We start from the raw sequence: 19,017 nt of genomic DNA, 5'->3' as shown, positions 1-19,017 counted from the left end.
AAAAAATTTTTAAGTGCCTACTACATATATATATATATATATATATATATATATATATGTATGTATACATAATCTAATCAGACTTAATAAAGAACTAGAAATGATGTTGGAGGTCATTTAGTACAGCCTCCTCTATACTGATGAAAATAATGAGACCTGGTGAAATTGTGATTTACCCAAGGTCATTCAGGTAATAAATGGAATATCTGAGAAGCAAGTATAGATCCCTTGCCTATAAATATAATATTCTTCCCACTTTTCCATGATTAATAAGCTCTAGGGTAAAAGAGAACATATCTTTCGGAAGTCAACAAAAAAGCAAGCATCATCTACAACCTCGGCATGGAAATTTACATTTTTTTTTTCCGTTCCATCGCTCATGTGTCCATTTCACCTCTTTCCTGCCCTCACCATTCACTCTTCAAGAGCCAGCTGTCAGTTTTCACAGCTGAATAGTTCCATTACCAGGTAGGTGGCATTAGGAAAAAAGAAAAAAAAAATGTTTCAGTGAGATATAGTTAATCAGGAATTAGGATAATCCCCAGAGATTATTCAAATTTGTCTACATATTAAAACCAACACCCAAAAGGCACGCCAGGATATTCACAGAACTGTAGCTTATGGAAGGAGATCCCTGTGATGCTTCCTTTCTGCAGCTGGCTGACAATGCCAGATGGATCTGGTCACCTAAGTTAACCCCAGTATACAGCATTAGACCCATGCAGACTAATTAGAAACAACAAGATTTGACATGACACATCATAGAGTTAGTCCCATTAGATTGGTGTCCTGCCTCCAACCATGATGGCTTCATGTTATCCAGATGCTTTAGAAGAACAGTCCCAATTAATACATGTGATCAAATTCATCTGTGCTTAGATAAAAAAGTCTTTCATAACTTGTTGAAACTGACTTCAAAAGAGTTATAATTTTCTTTGTTTCAACTACATCTTTTAACAGATGAATCAGGAAAGTAGTTATTCTTATTCCATATTCACATATTTTCTGTGACTCTTTCGTGCCTATTTTTACTCTATTCAAAGTCTTTATTAAGAAATCTTTTTGACATTTCAATAGACCTTGGGATCAATACTCGATTTGTATAATTGTTTTGAAATTGATATTTGTTCCCTGACATGTCCCAGATTAGACTTTTTTCATTCTTTTGTTTTCAGTGAGGATGACAAAAAGCATTTTAAGCCAGCTGATCAACAAAGGGAATTTATAATCCAATTGATAGAAACAGAAGGCCTTTCATCTTTCTTGAGCAAATATATTTTGAACCATTTTCAGATAAATGAATTGAATTGAGACTTTCAAATACTTACTTTCCTGACTTCTTTAAATTCTATCCAATTTACAGGGCCTGAGAGTCATTATTTGACAGCTTTCTGGTAACCAGGGGTTACCAGAAATGATGGGGTACAATGGGTGTCCTTTTTCCCTAGTGAGAAGGTATGCAGTTCACAAGCCTACCAGAGTGACTGACACCCTTTTGATCATTTCAGTAAAGAAACCATCAGATGGTGGGGCAGAGCAAAAGCTGAGCTTCTCATCTCCATGGGAGGTTGTTTCAGAATAGAGTTAAAATAGACTGGAAGAATGGGATAGTAAAACCAACTCTGCATTTGTCTGTTTCATACCCTGTTCTATTAATCTAGCATCTTTTATGATAGCCAAAATGTTCTACAACCCAGAACTTTCATTTCCATTCTTTCATTTTCCCTAGAAATATATTGCATATTTTAGCATATCCTTTCCGGAGTGGACTTATAATTGGTTGACAAGCAATACTGAGTTCCCAAATCGTGCAGAGCACTACATGAGAGGTTGCTAAGTGGTCAGCAGACTGCATGTGTATGAAGCATTTTCAAATTCTATATCTACTAACAGTGTGATTTAATGATTTCTCTTGTCACTGGACTGAACATCAAAGTCATTTGGTTCTATTTGTTCATTCATTCAACAAATATTCATTAAATGCTTGCTATATGCAACGTGAATCATCAGAGAAGGAATAGTAGATTCAGTGAAAGGCACTAAAGTAAAATTAACAGAGGCTGAGTCTTATAATCAGAAAGACCTAGACTCAAGCCCTGCCTTTGACCCATTCAAGCAAAGAGACAGCTTTCAAGTCACTTACCTTCATTGCCCCAGGCATCTCCCTAAAACTAGAAATCACAGGGGGATAACTGATGATGTTCATTGGTAGACATTGCTGTCCCACCAGGAGTTCCTTAAACAGATGAAATAGTTCCAAACTCTTTATTCCTCCCAAATTTAAGTGTATGGGTTTATACATAAATATATTTGTGTTTGTGTATATGTATACACACATATGCACACATACGTGTATATTCTGTATATCTAGATCATTGATATACATCACCTTGCTTGATCTTCAAAAAACCCAGTGAAAAAACATTGCAAGTTTGATCTCTCTTTCTTAAAAAGGAGAAACTGGCTCATAGACATCAGTGGCCTGCCCATGATTACATCACTAATGAGTGGTTAAGCTGGAATTTGAACCCCGGTGTTCTGACTACAGAAGACTGCCATAAAATCAATAGGGATAAATAGCTATGGTTTGTTTACACCATACAGATTTGTGGTTGCCAATTAGACCCAATATATCTACCATTTTATTGATTTCATCTGGCATATTTAACGCAGCATGGTACAGCATTGGACTTGGCATCGGGAAGACCTGGGTTCATATCCCATCTAGGAAATAGTAGCTATTTCACTACCGACAGTTCAATTTAACTGAGTATTTTTTAAACAGCTCCCTAGGACTTTTATCCACTAAGTCACAGTTTCCACTAACCTATAGTTTTATGGGGAGTTTCCCTTGCTGAAGAAATCAGATCTTTCATGTGTTTAGGTACATAGAGCACTTAATGGCCCTGTATATCTTTATCAGAGGTGCATCTCCCACTACAAACAGCCTGCCACACTCTTGAGTACAACCTGAAATAGATGAAAATATAATTTGGAAATATTTAACAATAGAAGTAAAAATATAATAAAACAGAGATAATTTTATATTTTAAAACTAAGTCAGTACATAGCCCACAGAGTTCATTATTTATGGTTTTGAAGCTGCCTTCTCTATCTGAGTTTGACACCGCTGATGTGTTATTAAAGGTTTGTTTAATATACTTCAACTGTATTCATAAGCAAATGACATTTCATACACCTCCTGAACTCCTTCAAGTCTCTGCTGAAATCTCACCTTCTGCCAAGACTTTCCTAGTCCCCCATACTGTTATTTCCTTCTTTCTAAAATAATCTCCAATTTATATTGCGTATAAACATAGATAAAATTTTATTGATGTTTATTTTTTAACATTATCAAAATCCATCCCATTCCTCCTTTCCCCCTTTCCAGAGACTCAACCAATATAACAAATAATAGTTTACAGAGAAAAATCTACAAAAGTTACCAGTACATCAAAAAAGTCAAAATATGTACAATATAAACATTCATGGAACTTTCACCTCCATAAATGAGTGCGGGGTTAAGGTATCTTCTTATGTATATTCTTTAAAGCCATATTTGTTTTTTGTGATTTTGCAACATGCATTTTCGATTTTTTGTGGTGGCTATTCTTTTTATTTATGCTTTTGCGCTTATAGTGTATGGTGTTTTTTTTGGCTCTGTTTACTCTATATCAATTCATGTGACTTTTTCCAAGCTTTTCGATATTCATCATTACTTACAGCACAGTAATATTATCTTGCTTATAAGTAACTTTTTTTTAACATTATCTCCGCCTTTAGACTGTGAGCTTCTTGAAAGCTGACACTTTTTTACCTTTTTTTTTTTTTCTAATTCCCAGTACACAGAGCACAGTGCTTGACACTTAGTTGGTGATTAGTAAATGTTTATTGTCATGACATTTGAAAAGTGAAAATCTTTTTTTTTAAGTTAAGCTTTTTTTTAAGGAAGTATATGTTCAAAGATTCTCTTATCTAGTGTTGAAATCATTCCACTCTCATCTTTAAATTACATTTCTAGTGTACTTACAGCACATTTTCTCAGATCACAAAATTTACACTGAAGTACAATTCTCTCTAAAGATTTAATGACAAAGGACCTATGAAAGATCAGTGAAAAAAAAAGATGGAACTGCTTCATTAATTAATATATTTATATATATATTATGAATATTAACGTATAATGAAAGACAAACTTAAGATGACAAGGAGTCAAATATGATCTAACAAGCTATGTTGGAAATCCAATCTTTTTAAAAATAATTGAAATAAAATTCAGAATGATAGGCGATGAAAATAATCTTTTTCGACCCCTATTTTATGACAATAGCTAATCAAATACAGACTTGGCTTAATTACTTAGAGACCGTTTTTCTATGAATCTCATTTATCTGACATATGGCCAAGAAAGAAGAAATTAGTCCTTCTCTCTCCCCAAAAATTGCACTTAGTAACAAAAAAATGTTGCAAAGTTTGTACACTAAATTTTATGTATAGTAAAGTTTCTAAAGCAATTTCTAAAGTCCTCTTTACTGACTTTCTGTATATAAGTCTAATGAGCACAGTTCTCTGCTTCCCCAGTTTACAACAGGTTTCAAATAGCAAATTAAACATGGTAGAAATTCACTGGAAGCAAGCTCACACAAATGACAGTCTGATATCAAGAAAGTTAGGGGTTTCCTCTCTAGGAACAGCTAAGTAATACAGTGGATAGAGTGCCGAACCTAGAAAGAGAAAGATCTGAATTCAAATCCAGCCTTAGATTCTTAACAACTGTGACCGTAGAGAAGTCACTTAACTTTCATTTCCCTCAGTTTCTTCACTTTAAATGGGGATAATCACACTTACCTCCCATGGCTGTTATGAAGATCAATTGTGATTGTAAAGCTCTTTGCACATAGTAGACCCTAAGTAAATGTTGTTATTACTGATACTATTATTAAACAAATAAAAAGTTTAAAAAGCAGAAATGAAAACTCAAACATTATTTTACATATAATCATATAGCACTTCAGAGAGGCAACATGGAAAAACGCTGGAATTTGAAATCAAGGTAGACATAGGTTGAAATAGTGGGTTTGATGCTTTAAAAAATAGTAGAACTTATGGTCATGGACAGAAGTTATGTGAGAGGGGCAGCAATGGTGTGCATCACCTAAGGAATACTGTTGGGAGGGAACTTTCAAATCAATAAGATCACAGGCCATTTGAGTATTTGATTTTTTAGAAATCTCACAGGAAGGATTGATTTGTCATGTATACCAGGATCAAAAATATATAGAAACCTCTCCTATGTGGTTAATATATTTTTGATTAGAGGTTTCTAACAAACACACACATATATATGTGTGTATATGTAATTATGTACACTTAGATTTGAATACTTTCATCAGTAATTTACATCTGAATAATTAAACATTTAAACAATGTTATAAATAATGTTATAATAAATAATTTTATAATATACCTTATATTTTATTTGTACATGTCATATTTATACGTAACTGCTATTCTATATTTATAGTATAAATATATTGATATATTTATGTGCATAAATGTGTACATGTAATCAATTCAGATGTAAATTACTAATGAAAATATTCATATCTTAGCCTGCACAATAATCCCAACTAGATTGATCGAAATATTTGTGGGCACAATTTTCCTTTTAGGAGCACTGCATAGCAGCAGCAGAGGTGTTTCCAATATATAAATAAGACCCAGAGGAGCTTAAGGAGCTAGACACCTTCCAGATGAACAATACTGTACAATAAGTCTAAGAAAATCCTGAGATTTATTGAGGTGTTTTAAGAAGAGCTTTGGGATGCAGGTCAATCAATCAATGGGACTAGATGGAAATTCTTGTCCTTGAAACTTAAAGTAAAGAAATACAAAACTATTGGGTATAAAAGAAAGGTCAGAGAAAGAATATCATTCCAAAATGATGAAGTTATGACATCCTCAACTTGAATACATTCTCTAGTGATAGAGACAAGATAATTATCACTAGACTTGCCAGTATAATAAAAATGACCATACTACGTAAAATAATTTTAAAATTTTATTTTATACCAATCAAATTATCAAGGGATTACATTTTACAGCTATGTAAAATGAATATAAGGTTCCATGTATGCATATGACAAACAAAATAATTTCTAAGAAAAAATATCTAGTAAAATAATGGGAATAAAAGAAGAATAGCATTTTCCAACCTGAAACTGTAACATAAAGTAGTAATAATTAAATTATATGGTAAAAAAACTTCATAAAAAAATTTAAAAAATAAATCAGTGCAATATATTGGAAAACAAAGAATTATATCAAATTTGAGCTCAGTAGTGTTTGATATATATATAATATATGTATATTATATATATAGAAGCAAATTGTTGGGATGAGTACACCTTTTTTGACAAGAATGAATGGGAAAACTTAATTTAATGTGATAATGTGATAATAGCTTAAGATCATAAAAGAGAAAAATGGTTGGATTTTTAGGAGTTTTATTTAGGGAGAAAATTTACGAACCAAAGAAGAGGTAATCACAAAAGATAAAATAGTCAACTTGACTACATTAAAAATATATATATATATTTTCATGAACAAAGTGCAACCAGAATCAAAAGGGAAATCAGTAAATAGCAAAAAACAAGCAAACAAACACTATAAAATACCTCTGATAGTAGAGACATACTGTGTCAATTGGTTTTATTAGCTGTTTTTCTTTGTTATAATGGAAGCTCAATGAGTTGTAGTGGACCAGGTAGTATGTCTGAGAATTACACTGGTTTGAAAATAAAATATATCAATGCAACCCTAAAAACAAAACAAATAAGTCTCAGGGCCTGATTCTTCCTTAATGTGTCATCCCCTAAGCTGCTAGTCTTATAGTTACCCACTTTTCTGCTTTGGAAGACTACAGGCATTACCATAAAAGACTCTCATCCAACTGAAGCCTCAAAATTTATATTTTTCCCAATGCCATTGGGGTGAAGCCAAGGCATATATGATATGTTTTTAACATACACCCCATTTTCCAGATAAGAAGAAAAATAGTATATTTTCTTCAGGAGATCTTAAGGCCTAGGTTCCTATCTGTATGGCATATGTACACACTCTAACACACATACATACACAGATAAAGTATATATTATATATATATATATGTAACTAACTTAAATATATCATATATAGACTATGTATATACATAGTCACTAATATAACTATATTTATAACTATAAAGTTACTCTATGCATAGTCTACTTGCTTAGTTTTATCTTGAAATTCAGATTAAGTTTCCATAGTATTGAATAAATCAGCTTCTATAGTATAGTGAAATTCAGGTATTACTTTGACACTTCAGCCGATCTAGGCTCATTTGCAGTTTTAAAGGGACATTTGTAAAATCATTTGTCATTTGGGGGTGAAGCTTGCGGAAGACTGAGCTTCTGTTTCCCAATTCAGCTATATGAAATGTCCCTTAGTTCTCTTTAGGATTTTAATAGTGTACTAATATGTAGAACTTAGAGAGTCACTGGAATCCCGAGTCACCCCATCGCCAACAACTTGCACTTCTGCGTAGCTCTTTGAGGTGAAACATTTGATATGCTTAGGTGGTTGTACTCTAGTAATATAGTCTGTGCACATAGAAATCTATCAGAAATAAGGATGTTGGAAATATAAGTTTCATTGCACACTTTTCCTCTCTGGGCCACAGTTTTCCCATATATCTTCCTTCCGAAGTCAGAGCAATGACTGTTTGAATCTTATTTCCGTTCCTTATTACTTGTATAAGCTTGGGTGAAATGTCTAACCTCTCCTCACCTCAGTTTCTTCATCTGCAAAATGAAAGGTTGGGATCAAATGATTTCTGAAGTTTCTTCAAGTTTTAAGTTTTATGATCATGAAAGAGTGTGTGTTTATAGAGATGATCTTTAAATGTACATCTTTGCTTAAGTATATATTCAAGGATTTGAATTCCAAATCTTTGTAAAACTTGTTCAGCTCAGGAAATGCAGGGTCTAGCACATACTAGTTTGGGAAATATTCTTTCTGTTTTTCTCTAATATGTGTAAATGATAAAGCATAACTAAGTATCAAAGAGACTGCATAGACATAACTTGTGACAGAAAAATCTCATTATCTTTTAGCACAATAATATATCATAGCCACCCTTGTTTGTGATTTCACAAATAGCATCAAACGAAATGGGCCAAAAGTTGAAATAATTGTTGTAATGGGCCAGAAGTTGTAATAATATTCTTTGTTGTTGTTTTTACATATACAGGTAACCTGTGAGGACTTTAAAATTTGACTCCATTCAAGAACTCAGAATCCTGGGATTTTTTATTTGTATTTTTTTACTACTATCGTACAAGGAATACTTTGCAGAAACTACTTCCCTTTTGAAGAGTGTTTTCAAGACACAGGTATAGTGAGCATTTAATCATTCTTCTTTCAGTCTCCAAGAAATCCAAAGTGAATGTATAAAGGACAAAGAGCTAGAATGTGAAGGAATTAAACTGTGCAGTGTTGTGCATGTGCATTACATATGTGCATAGAAAAATTCAAATGGAATAACAAATGAGGTTTGTGTCATATCAAATTCCTAGAGATACCCTGAAATACAAAGGAGACATTTGGGTAGCTGGTGGCATTTTTTTTACTTTTTGTAACTCCTTAGCTAGTATGGAAATAACCATCTTTTCTGATGATTAAATGGAATTTAAAATAATGGTATACTTAAAAACAATGAACACCACTAACTCAATTTGTTTGCCCATAATATTCACATCATGACTTCCATATCAAGTCTCTAAACATGTAAATGTCCTCAAAAGTTCAATGATGTCATTTATTTTTGGTTAGTTCTGTTTACCTCATTAGTAAGCTGATAAGATGAGCAGGGGAATGCCAAGAGTTATGGAAATCTATACAGGGAAGAAAACTCTATCTCTTGCTCATTACTCTAGTGCTTTTCCTTTTTTTTGAAAAAAAATGATATTTTTTTGAAATAAGCCTTTAAAAACAGGAGGTAAGTTCAAATCCAATATGAGTTGTTTGACAGACTGTAATTAGTCCTACTTAGATACCCTGCATGTCATAAGGAGGCCAATTCATTCCCCAGTTAGAAATAAATTGCCTTCCTTTGATTTTTATGAAGTCTCAAGATTGTCATATCTAGTTTCAAAACTGCCAAGTGATTTCTCTCAAATTATAAGCATCTCCATATTGGAAATAGTAGTTAAGTAAATTCATGTACTTGGAGAGAAGATCTATTCTCTAATCTTCAGGCCACCCTACTACACATGAAAGTCCTAATAAATCTGAAGATAGTGATTTGTGGAAGGTGAAAAGTCAGGAATTTCCAGGACACAATTGCTGTGAAATGATCAATAATGGTTACTTCTTTCATTTCCTGCTTCCTATTTATATTTACCATATGCAAATTCTGAGATATTGTTTTTGAAAATGTTCAATCCCAAGAAACTTCTTTAATGATGTGTATATCTGTGTGTTATAACAAGCCAGGCTTCATGACATCTATACAACAGACAGCAGATTTTTGAGAATAAATAGTCTGGCTAGGTCATTTGTTCCCATTCTCTTCTTGTAAAGTAACTGCTTGTTTATTTATCTTTTCGCTATCAACTAGAAGTCACCAAAAACATGAAAGTGCTAAGTGAAATCTTTCCTGGAAAGGGATAGCAGTAGTTGTCCATAATGCCTGTGAAAGGGTGAATGGCTGGACTCCTCTCTTGGTTAGGAGCCTTTGTGAATGATAAAAAGTGGGACACACTGGGAATGGTTATCATATGTTAGACCAAAGTGGATTTTATCATCAACTGATAGGGAATCCCTAAGCAAAATTATTTAGATGCTCCAATATTAATCAGGATACACCAAAAATCTTACTTTGTGAGATTGTCAGATCACAATCTTATACCAAACATAATTCATTTATAATAAAATGAACTATCGATAATCGATATGTTTTATCAGCATATTTCTTCTACACTCATTCCCAAACAAGTGTAGTTTTTAACAATCTTTAACTGACTTTATTTGTAACACATCTGGCTATATATTAGTCAGCTGGTTCAAAGATATCTGTGATTACCAGCCATAAATTAAATGCATATCTGTGTACCTTAATTGAATTTGCTTTTGCAATGTGGGAAACAGGTTGTTTATGATCTATCTGACATTATAATGCAAGCCAACCCAATGTAACATCACAGCTGTAGGTAGAATATTCGGGGTCTGGTGCTCATTTTCCAGATGGATGATGGATAAGCAATTTAAATTTATTGTGGAAGTATCAGCAGATGGAAATAGAATGGAGTAAATGTCTCTGCTACCTGTGAACTGGTGTACTCCATCAATTACCAGCCAAATGAATTATATTCCTGGAGTTCAACACAACTCTAATTAATTTTTGAGAAGAGCCCTTTTGTCAACCTATTAATAAATCCAAGACACAGGTTGAGAAGAAGGAGCTTGCTCAGCTCCATGGAGAACCTATGGAAGTGAGTTCAGCAGCTCATAGCTCACTCTTGTTAATTCAGATATCTTATTGACCTCCCCAACTAATTGAAAAGCATATTGGTACTGTTGCACGCAACTGAAATAAATGAGACACATTGGCCACTCCGAACAGATATAAAGGATTGATTGATATTAGGATTGATGATTCTGATGAGAGTAGATTCATAGTGTCACTTTAAATGCAGCTTAGTTTCATTCATAGGCTTGTACTGAAATGTCACTGCAATCACTAAAAAACTTTCCACTGAAAGATTGACAGTTTCAACTTGGCCCTCCCCTTGAACTGCATCCTTTTTACTCTGAGAGGTAATCCATAGAAGAGGAGGTACTGAGCCTAGCCTCTGAGAATATACCATTTCCGTTAATAATGTGTCCATCTATTCTCAGTTGGGATTGTTTCAGTTCCAGTGGAAGTTTTAGTGCATTGGAAAACGGTCTAGTGTTTTTTGTTAGAAGCCTAATTCTCATCACCTAATGAGGGAAAAGCTTCTTTCCTCCATATTAATATGAACAACTAAAAAACATTGTAGTGTGCCCAAAAAGAGAGATGCCCTGCCCTTAAAAGTGGAAACAAGTTACTTCCTGAGGTTGGAAAATTATAATACAAGGCAACATGAGCTAGCTTGACAGTCCCAGCCCAATCCCTACTTCCATTTTGACTTTGGCCTAGGGTTCGTGTAGAATTTTTTAGGTGTCTCTATCTAAACAAGCTGACCAGTTTTGTCCTTTGTGCCTTTTAATAGTGTCATTAGCTGTTGCTATCTTTGCTTTTATAAGTTCCAGAAGCCTGAGGAGCTCAGTGCTAAAGACTATATTACTTTTAATTTGCTAAAATAAATTTCTTTTATCAAAGCTAGAAGTTCTATTCTTTTCTGACCATTCAGAGGATTTATTCTAACAAACTTTTTATGAGAATAATTCTATTAGAATTTATACTTAATAATTATTTTTGCTTTAGGATTAAATATTCAGACTGTGCTATTAATATGTGACAATAACTGGCATTGAGATTTACAAAGCAATATTTATATGTATGTATATAAATATACATACACACACATATATATACATACACACATTTATCATCTCACTTGAAATAACATCACAGAAGTGCTCAATATGCATCATTGAATGGTTTACATTTCTGGAATTTACCACCTGAATTTCATAATAAATCTATCCTAAAATACACATACATCCTCAAATTTTATGTCAACTAAAAATTGTCACAGGTAGTTTCAAGGAACTAATTTTATTTTCTTAAAATTTCATTTCATCTAATATTAAGAGCCCCAAAATCAACTGGCATAAAGAAACCGGTCAATATGCAGTTTATGTATATGTTGTATTACCATTTTAAAAATTTATTTTTATATGAACTTGTGGGCAAAATATGGGCATTTCTACATAAGTATGTATATTTGTGTATGCATAAATCGAAAGTTATACATGAAATTACAGATCTTTTAGCATGTTTTTTTCATATGATCAACCTATCATTTTAAAAACTATCATCCTTGAGCTTTTTTTAATGACCTTTCTTCTGTTCTCTGCATTAGTTGAAGAAATGCCTTAATGAGCCTATTTTCTTTCTTTCTTTTCTTTTTTTACTATTCTATCTCTATCCCTTTCCTCCCCACTCCCCACTTTCTTGCTCCCATTTGAAAAGGGAGTAGTCAATCAACAGGCAATAAATATTTGTTAAATAGCAAAGGTGTACCAGGTGCTGGTATGAAAAAGAAAAACAGTCCTTTCTCTCAAGGACCTTACAGTCTAATGAGGGCAGTACCCAAAAGGGAGTTGCGGGTTGCCAGAGGGTTTTAGGTGAAACCAGGCATAGCAATGAGTTGGAAATGAAAAGTTGAAAAATCTGAGCCTTCTTATAAAGGAAGGCTTTAGGAAGAATTCTTTGGTCCACCTTCCATCCCTCCAGCCAGAAAGGAGAGGAAATTGAAGGTACTTAAAAGGTGCTAAGTAGCAAAGCTGACAAAGTCTTCATGATGATAAGATTTCAGGTGATAGGCTTATCCTGTGGGAAGCAGAATATTCCTGCAGACAAAACCAAGCACACCAATGATAACCAGAGAAATAAACAGGAAAAACAAAACACCAACAAAAAACAAAAGCAAAAGCAAAAAAGCAAAACATTTGTAACAAATACGTACATTCAAGCAAAGGCGCATTTTCACTTTGGCTGTGTCAGCCTGTCAATCAGTAAGCATTTATTAAAGAAGGTGCTTATGCTCTATGAGCAAAACAGAATTGAAACAGCTCAAAGGAAAGGTAGGATGTGCAAATTTAGAGTATCCACTGCAAATGTTTACATGGACTATCTGTGCCACAGTTGGATAAATGGAAACTTGACTTTATCGTAGTGATGTCATTTTGGTCCTCTTGGAGAATGAAGGACAGTAACCAACCAACCAATCATGTTCCCCAGTATAGTAAGCACTGGAGATACAAAGAAAGGTATAAGTCTCTCATCTCAAGGGGTTAACAGTTTAGTAGAAGAGACATCATGCAAATATCTAAGTACAAAGAAGTTACATACAGGATAAATAGTCAATAGAGGGAAGGTCCTAGAATTAAGAGGAACTGAGAGTGGTTTCCTAAAGAAGGTGACATTTTAGCTGGGATTTTTGAAGAAAGGCAGGGAAGCCAGGAGGTAGAGATGAAGAGAGAGAATTCCAGGTAATAGGGTGTGGACACTGAAAATGCTCAGGAGAGACAGAGTGTCTTATTGGAGAAACAGTAAGGAGGCCAGATTCCCTAGAATGCAGAGTGTACATGAGGGGAAGGAAGTAAAGTATAAGAAAACTGGAAAGGAAGGGGTTAGGGAAATGGGGACAGGTTATAAAGGACTCTGAACATCAAACAGAAGATTTTATGTTTAATCCTAGACATGATAGGTAGGTACCCACTGGAATTTAATGAGGCAGGGAGTGGTGGTGGTGACATGGTCAGATAATTATGAGCTATAGTTAAGATTCTCTAATACTAAATTAGGCACTGAGTTTTAAAACATTTATCTTTATCATACTGGAAGTCTAATTTTACAATGTATGTGAATAGAAAAATACTTCCATGAGGATAGCATGACCTGTCTTCCTGGCACTGAGAGTGACTCTTTGTTATGCTATGTTACATATAAGATATATCAAAAGAAAAAAAAAAGAATCCCTATAAGATTTCACATTTCCAAGTCATCATTCATATATTTATCAGAAGAGACAATGAATGTAAAAAGGTTTTGTAAAGTGCTACCAAACCAAACAGAATAAAATGAACCCCTAAACTTGACATTTAAGGTACTCTGAAACTAGGTCCTATATTTACTTTCCAATTTAGCATCTCATTACTTCCCTGGGCTCTAGTCAGTCAATTTGAACAGTTTGTCATTCTCTTAATACTCGTTTTGTTTTCCTGCCTTTTCATCTTTCGTTTTTACTATAGCTGGACTGCTTTCTCAAGCACCAGATTTACCAACTAAGACATGAGCCAGCCTTCAAAAAGCCCAGCATAAATCTTACCTCCCCCATGATGCCTGCCTTGATCATCCCCGCCAAAAGTAATCCCATCCCTTCTGTTCCCTTCAAAAGAGTGTAGTTCATATCACTCACGTTATACTCATCACAGATGCTTTTGTGTTCTAGTAACATTGGCCTCACATGGCCTCTTCATCTCTATATAACTCTAACAAAAAGTCTTAGGTATAATAGGCATCAATAAGTGTTATTGAATGAATGGATGAATGAGTGGATGGGTGAGTAATTGTTATTATATCTCATTTTCATAGCAAACAAAGGATTTGGACAGTTCTCCCTGGTTTGTAGTGGAATTTGATCTGTGATAAATTTATTATTGGCACATTCACTTCTAGATGTCCTTTAGTTAAAATATGCTGTAGGACTAGGTGAAATGGATACTGGGGAAAAATAGAGTTGAGACTCATCTGTATAGAGATTATTTGTGAATTTTATTTAATGACTGACCTCAAGTTCCAGGGACTGGATGTTAAAAAAAAAAAACAAAAAACCAGGATAGGATAATAGATACAGAGTTGGAAGGGTCCTCGGAGCTATCTAGTTCAACTATCTCATTTTACAGATAAGAAAATAAAAGCCCACAGAAGGTAAGGGACATGTTCCAGATCACAAAAGTATTAAGTATCAGAGAAGACAAATGAATAAATTCTACCTATGAGATGGTATCACATGGGGAAGTATGGCATCACTGGGAAGTAACCTTAGAAGTCATCTAACTCAATCTTTTCATTTCGCTGACGAAGAAATTGAGACACAGAGAGACTAAATGATTTGCCCAAGGTCACACAGATAGTGACAAGAAAAGCCAGGACTCAGAGCTCTTACTCAAAGTTCATTTATTCAATCCACTATACCATATTGTCTCTTCAGCACTCTGAAGTCAGAGAGTGCTGAACAAGCTATTTTATACATTTATCCCAGAAATATTTGGGGGATGCATCACTGATTTAAAAAGCTTTTACATAGTATTCTAAATTCCTAGTTGATAAAGATATTACTACATAAGAGATAGTTTTATTTTATTTTTGGTCACTAAATTGAGATATATCACTTATTTTTTCTTGAATTTAAAGTAGTGGTTTCTTACTTTGCAAAACGATATACAGAGAGAAGTCTCAAAACATCTTTACTTTCAAGTTTTAGGCAAACCATGAATATTGTTGGTTCCTCACCGATCAGTGGCCAGAGAAATTTTATGTGTCCACATAATCTAGCTATTGGACCTTCAGCTGATCAGATTACTGAATTGTCAAAAGAATTAAGCAGCCTCAGAGAGAGTATGCTTAACTGAGGGCATCCTATTCCATTAAACTATTGGGTGTTGTGTATTTCGAGGAAATTTTAAAACTCACATTAAACAAATTTTAATTAAGCCCCTATCTTGGGTAAAACATTATCTTATATGAGAGGGAGTGATTAAGGAAGATAGAGTCCCTACCTGATGGGATGATGGGACCTGAAGCCCAAAAGGCAAAGACCTTGTCCAGAATCTCAGTAGGCCCTTGTGAGAAAATCTTTGTTACAGGCACATATAGAGTTGACCCTTTATTTCCTTAGATAAAGACTGCCAGTGTAGGAGCAGGTTGCCTGCCCAAGGACCATGCTTTGGCAACCTTTCTGTCTTGTTCCTTCCACAAAGCCATTTCTGTTGACTCCCTGAGTTTTCCCATACATTTCAGCAATCCAGCACCTAAACATATCATGCTTTCGTGGAATTCATAATGTACTAGCAGTTAATGAAATACATAACGAACTGCAATACAAAATAGTACATGTCAATTCCATATTAGGACACCTAGATGACTCAGTGGATAGAGTGCTGGGGCTGGTGTCATAAAAACTTGAGTTCAAATCCAGCCTCAAATATTTCCCAGTTGTGTGACTTTGAGCAAGTCACTTTTAAATTCTGTTTGCCTTAATCTATTAGAGATGGAAATGGCAATCCAAACTAGTGTCTATATATATAGAGAGAGATATCTGTTATATAGTTAAGAAATACATAAATACTATAATAAACAGTGGTGGAAATAATAAATAAAATAATGGCAGTAGGTGGTAATGGTATATACTAACCTTTCTCAGTTCACACTTTCTATGATACAAGAAGTTATACAATAAATATGACCCTTTACTTTGCTAAAGTTTGCTTGTAGAAGAAAGGGTTACAGATTGTAATTTATTGGAAGTCGCAAAGCTTTCTGAATTCTTGCTGTTTTATAAGGAAGATATCATTCAGGAACAAACTTAAAATTCAAATTTTGCTCCAAATGTTCTGTATGTTAATGATGTTGGAATGAATTTCTGTTTTTGAAGCAAGTATTATAGTAGAACTGACTGTAAGTGGCAAAACCTGAATTTTAAGCTAGGTCCCCTGATTCTAAATTTGGCATTCTTCACAAGACTCTGCAGGTATGAATAAGGAGGGACAACACAGTAGATGGAGAGATAAGTATGTGTAATGTTTGAAAGAATAGGATAGGAACAAGTGGGAGGAAGAAGTTTAGTTTGTCTGGTGTACAGAGTATTTGAGGGGCAGTAACATGAGATTAAGCTGGGAAGTAAGGATATTGCCACATTGTGGAGCAATTTTAATACTAGGCTAAAAAGGTTGGACTTTCTGTGTTAAGTAATAGGGAGCTATTGAAACTTTTGATCAGAAGTGAGATGATGAGAATTGTGCCTAAGGTTCTATGTCTATTATTATGAAACACAGTGCTTTAAATCATAATAGTGTAGAAGATAAAGAATATTCCTTGGAATCAGAAACAACGGGGTCCAAGTCTCATCCTGCATGTACTGACTTAATGGTTCTGGACAAATCCCTTAACTTTTCCTTGTCTAAGCCAGCTCTTTATGTCTATAAACTGCAAAACAAGCACTGATGTGCACTGATAGAGGAAATGTCTTCACTGGGAATTCCTTCCCTCAAAATGGAAATACAGTTCGAAATTGCCTCAAAGTATAACAAAACAAAATGAGAAACAAAATATTAAACAAATATATATTATAAAAATGTTTCCTGTAGTGTATATGGAAAAAAAAAAAAAACTAGACATATATACATTTCTCTTAGCAGCACATTCTTTGAGGATAAGTTTACAATAATAGTGAATAAAGCAGAAGGCAAACTCACTAAGAATGGTACTTTAAAGCCAAAGTCTCATAGTTGATCAACAAGGCCAAAGACTGCAGAGAGGTCAAGGAGTTTTAAGATAAAAGGCAGAAGGGTTGAACAGCAGGAAGTCAAGAGGCTTGAGAACTAGAAGTCAATGGTATCATGGCAACACTGGGTGAGAACCAACTGAGGATCCTTACAGGAAAGCTGGCATCTGTATTCCTAGTCTGGATATTAACTATTGACTTCCCGGTTAGAGGTGGTAGGATATCTATCTTCTTAGCAAGGACTTGAAGCTGTGATTCTGTCAAGACAGAAGTGGGCCCTGTTGGGAAGGAATGTCTTTCATCCCTTGCTCAATGAGTTCTCAGAAGTGTTGTGACAATAATAATAGTTAATAGTTATATAATACTATGTACTAAGCACTTAACAGTTATCTGATTTGATGCTTATGACAACAAATTATGGACTTGTTATTGTTATAGGGAAACTGAGGCAAACAAAGCTTTTCCAGTGTCACATAGCTATTAAATATCAGAGGCTGAATTTGAACTCTGATCTTCCTGACTGCAGGCCCAATATGTTCAGATGTGGTTTGGATTAGATGACTCTGAAATGCCTTCCAATCTGAAGCTCTTGACATGGCACTGAAATAAGTTTCAACATCATATAATAATAGATTTAGAGGCAGAGGGGATCTCAGAGACCTTGTAGTACAGCCCTTTCATTTTATAAAGGATAACCAGGTGGCATAGTGGATAGAGTGATGGGTCTAGAGTCAGGAAGACTCATCTTCCTGAGTTCAAATCTGGCCTCAGGCACTTTCTTGATATATGATCTTGGACAAATCCCTTAACTCTGTTTGCCTTGGTTTCCTCATCTGTAAAATGAGCTGGAGAAGGAAATGACAAACTAGGGCAGTATCTCTGCCAAGAAAATCCCAGATGGGGTCACAGAGTCAGAAATGACTGAAACAACTGAATGACAGTAAAAATGAGGCTCAGATAAATTAAGTACTGGGTCTTGTCATAAAGTCAGTATTTGGTAGAGGCCATATTTGAATACAGGTCTTGATTTTCAATCCAGTACTCCCTGCTACATTCACCAGTGCTGTGAAGCAAAATTAAATTATTTCATGTTCCTTATGGATCTAAATCCTATAAGTGACTTACCAGATATCTAAAGAACAGAACACAGAGAAAAAATTGAAATCAAATCCTGCATCCAAATCCAGTGCTATTTCCACTTATCTAAGTAGCCTTGTAAGAAAATAAAAAGGTTCCCTGAAAACATATAACAATAGGTTTGTAGATCTGAAAGGAACATAAGTCTTATGTAAGTTCAACACCCTCATTTTGCAGATAAAGAAAGTGATCCTAAGGAACTGAGATTCTGCTGTTCTTTGTAAGACAGAGTCACTGAATCTCAGAGTTGGCAAGATTTAATTGGCCATCTAGTCTAAACTATATCTGAATAAAAATTCCCTCTGCTACGTGCCCAACAAGTGTTCATTTAGCCTTTGCTTAAACATCTCACTCTCTAAGGCAGACCACTGTGTTTTAGGATAGTTCTGAAATGTAAGGAAACATTTCCTTACCTCAAGCCTAAATCTGCCCCTTTGCAGTTTTCACCCATTACCCCTGTTTCTTCCCTCTAGATTTAAGCAGAACAAGTCTTCTATATTATAGCCCTTTAAATTCTTTTTTCCCCATTTTTATTAATTTATTTGTTTTCAGTTTTCATCAATCACTTCCATAGGTTTTAAATTTTCTCCCTCTCCCCCCTCCCTCCCCAAGACAGCATGCA

At 34.4% G+C, this 19,017-nt stretch overlaps 1 protein-coding gene and 1 long non-coding RNA gene across 4 annotated transcripts in view; one reads left to right on the top strand and one right to left on the bottom strand.

Annotated features, from left to right (window-relative positions):
* CNTN5 (contactin 5) overlaps positions 1–19,017 on the top strand; it is a 1,560,624-nt gene that overhangs the window by 432,548 nt on the left and 1,109,059 nt on the right. For all 3 annotated transcript variants that reach the window (XM_072611297.1, XM_072611298.1, XM_072611299.1), the window contains exon 3: positions 8,291–8,432. The gene's annotated coding sequence lies outside the window, so the exon portion shown is untranslated. The remainder of the gene's footprint in view (positions 1–8,290; positions 8,433–19,017) is intronic.
* Positions 311–17,389, bottom strand: LOC140505380 (uncharacterized). The gene is made up of 3 exons (XR_011967476.1): positions 17,230–17,389; positions 2,828–2,970; positions 311–448 (listed from the first exon to the last, which is right to left on the bottom strand). It is a non-coding gene; the product is annotated as an uncharacterized lncRNA (long non-coding RNA).

The sequence above is a fragment of the Notamacropus eugenii genome, chromosome 5, assembly GCF_028372415.1.
Source record: "Notamacropus eugenii isolate mMacEug1 chromosome 5, mMacEug1.pri_v2, whole genome shotgun sequence".
Lineage (NCBI taxonomy): Eukaryota > Metazoa > Chordata > Mammalia > Diprotodontia > Macropodidae > Notamacropus > Notamacropus eugenii.
Note: the sequence above shows the minus strand (reverse complement) of the source record. Positions and strands in the feature narration are given on the sequence as shown.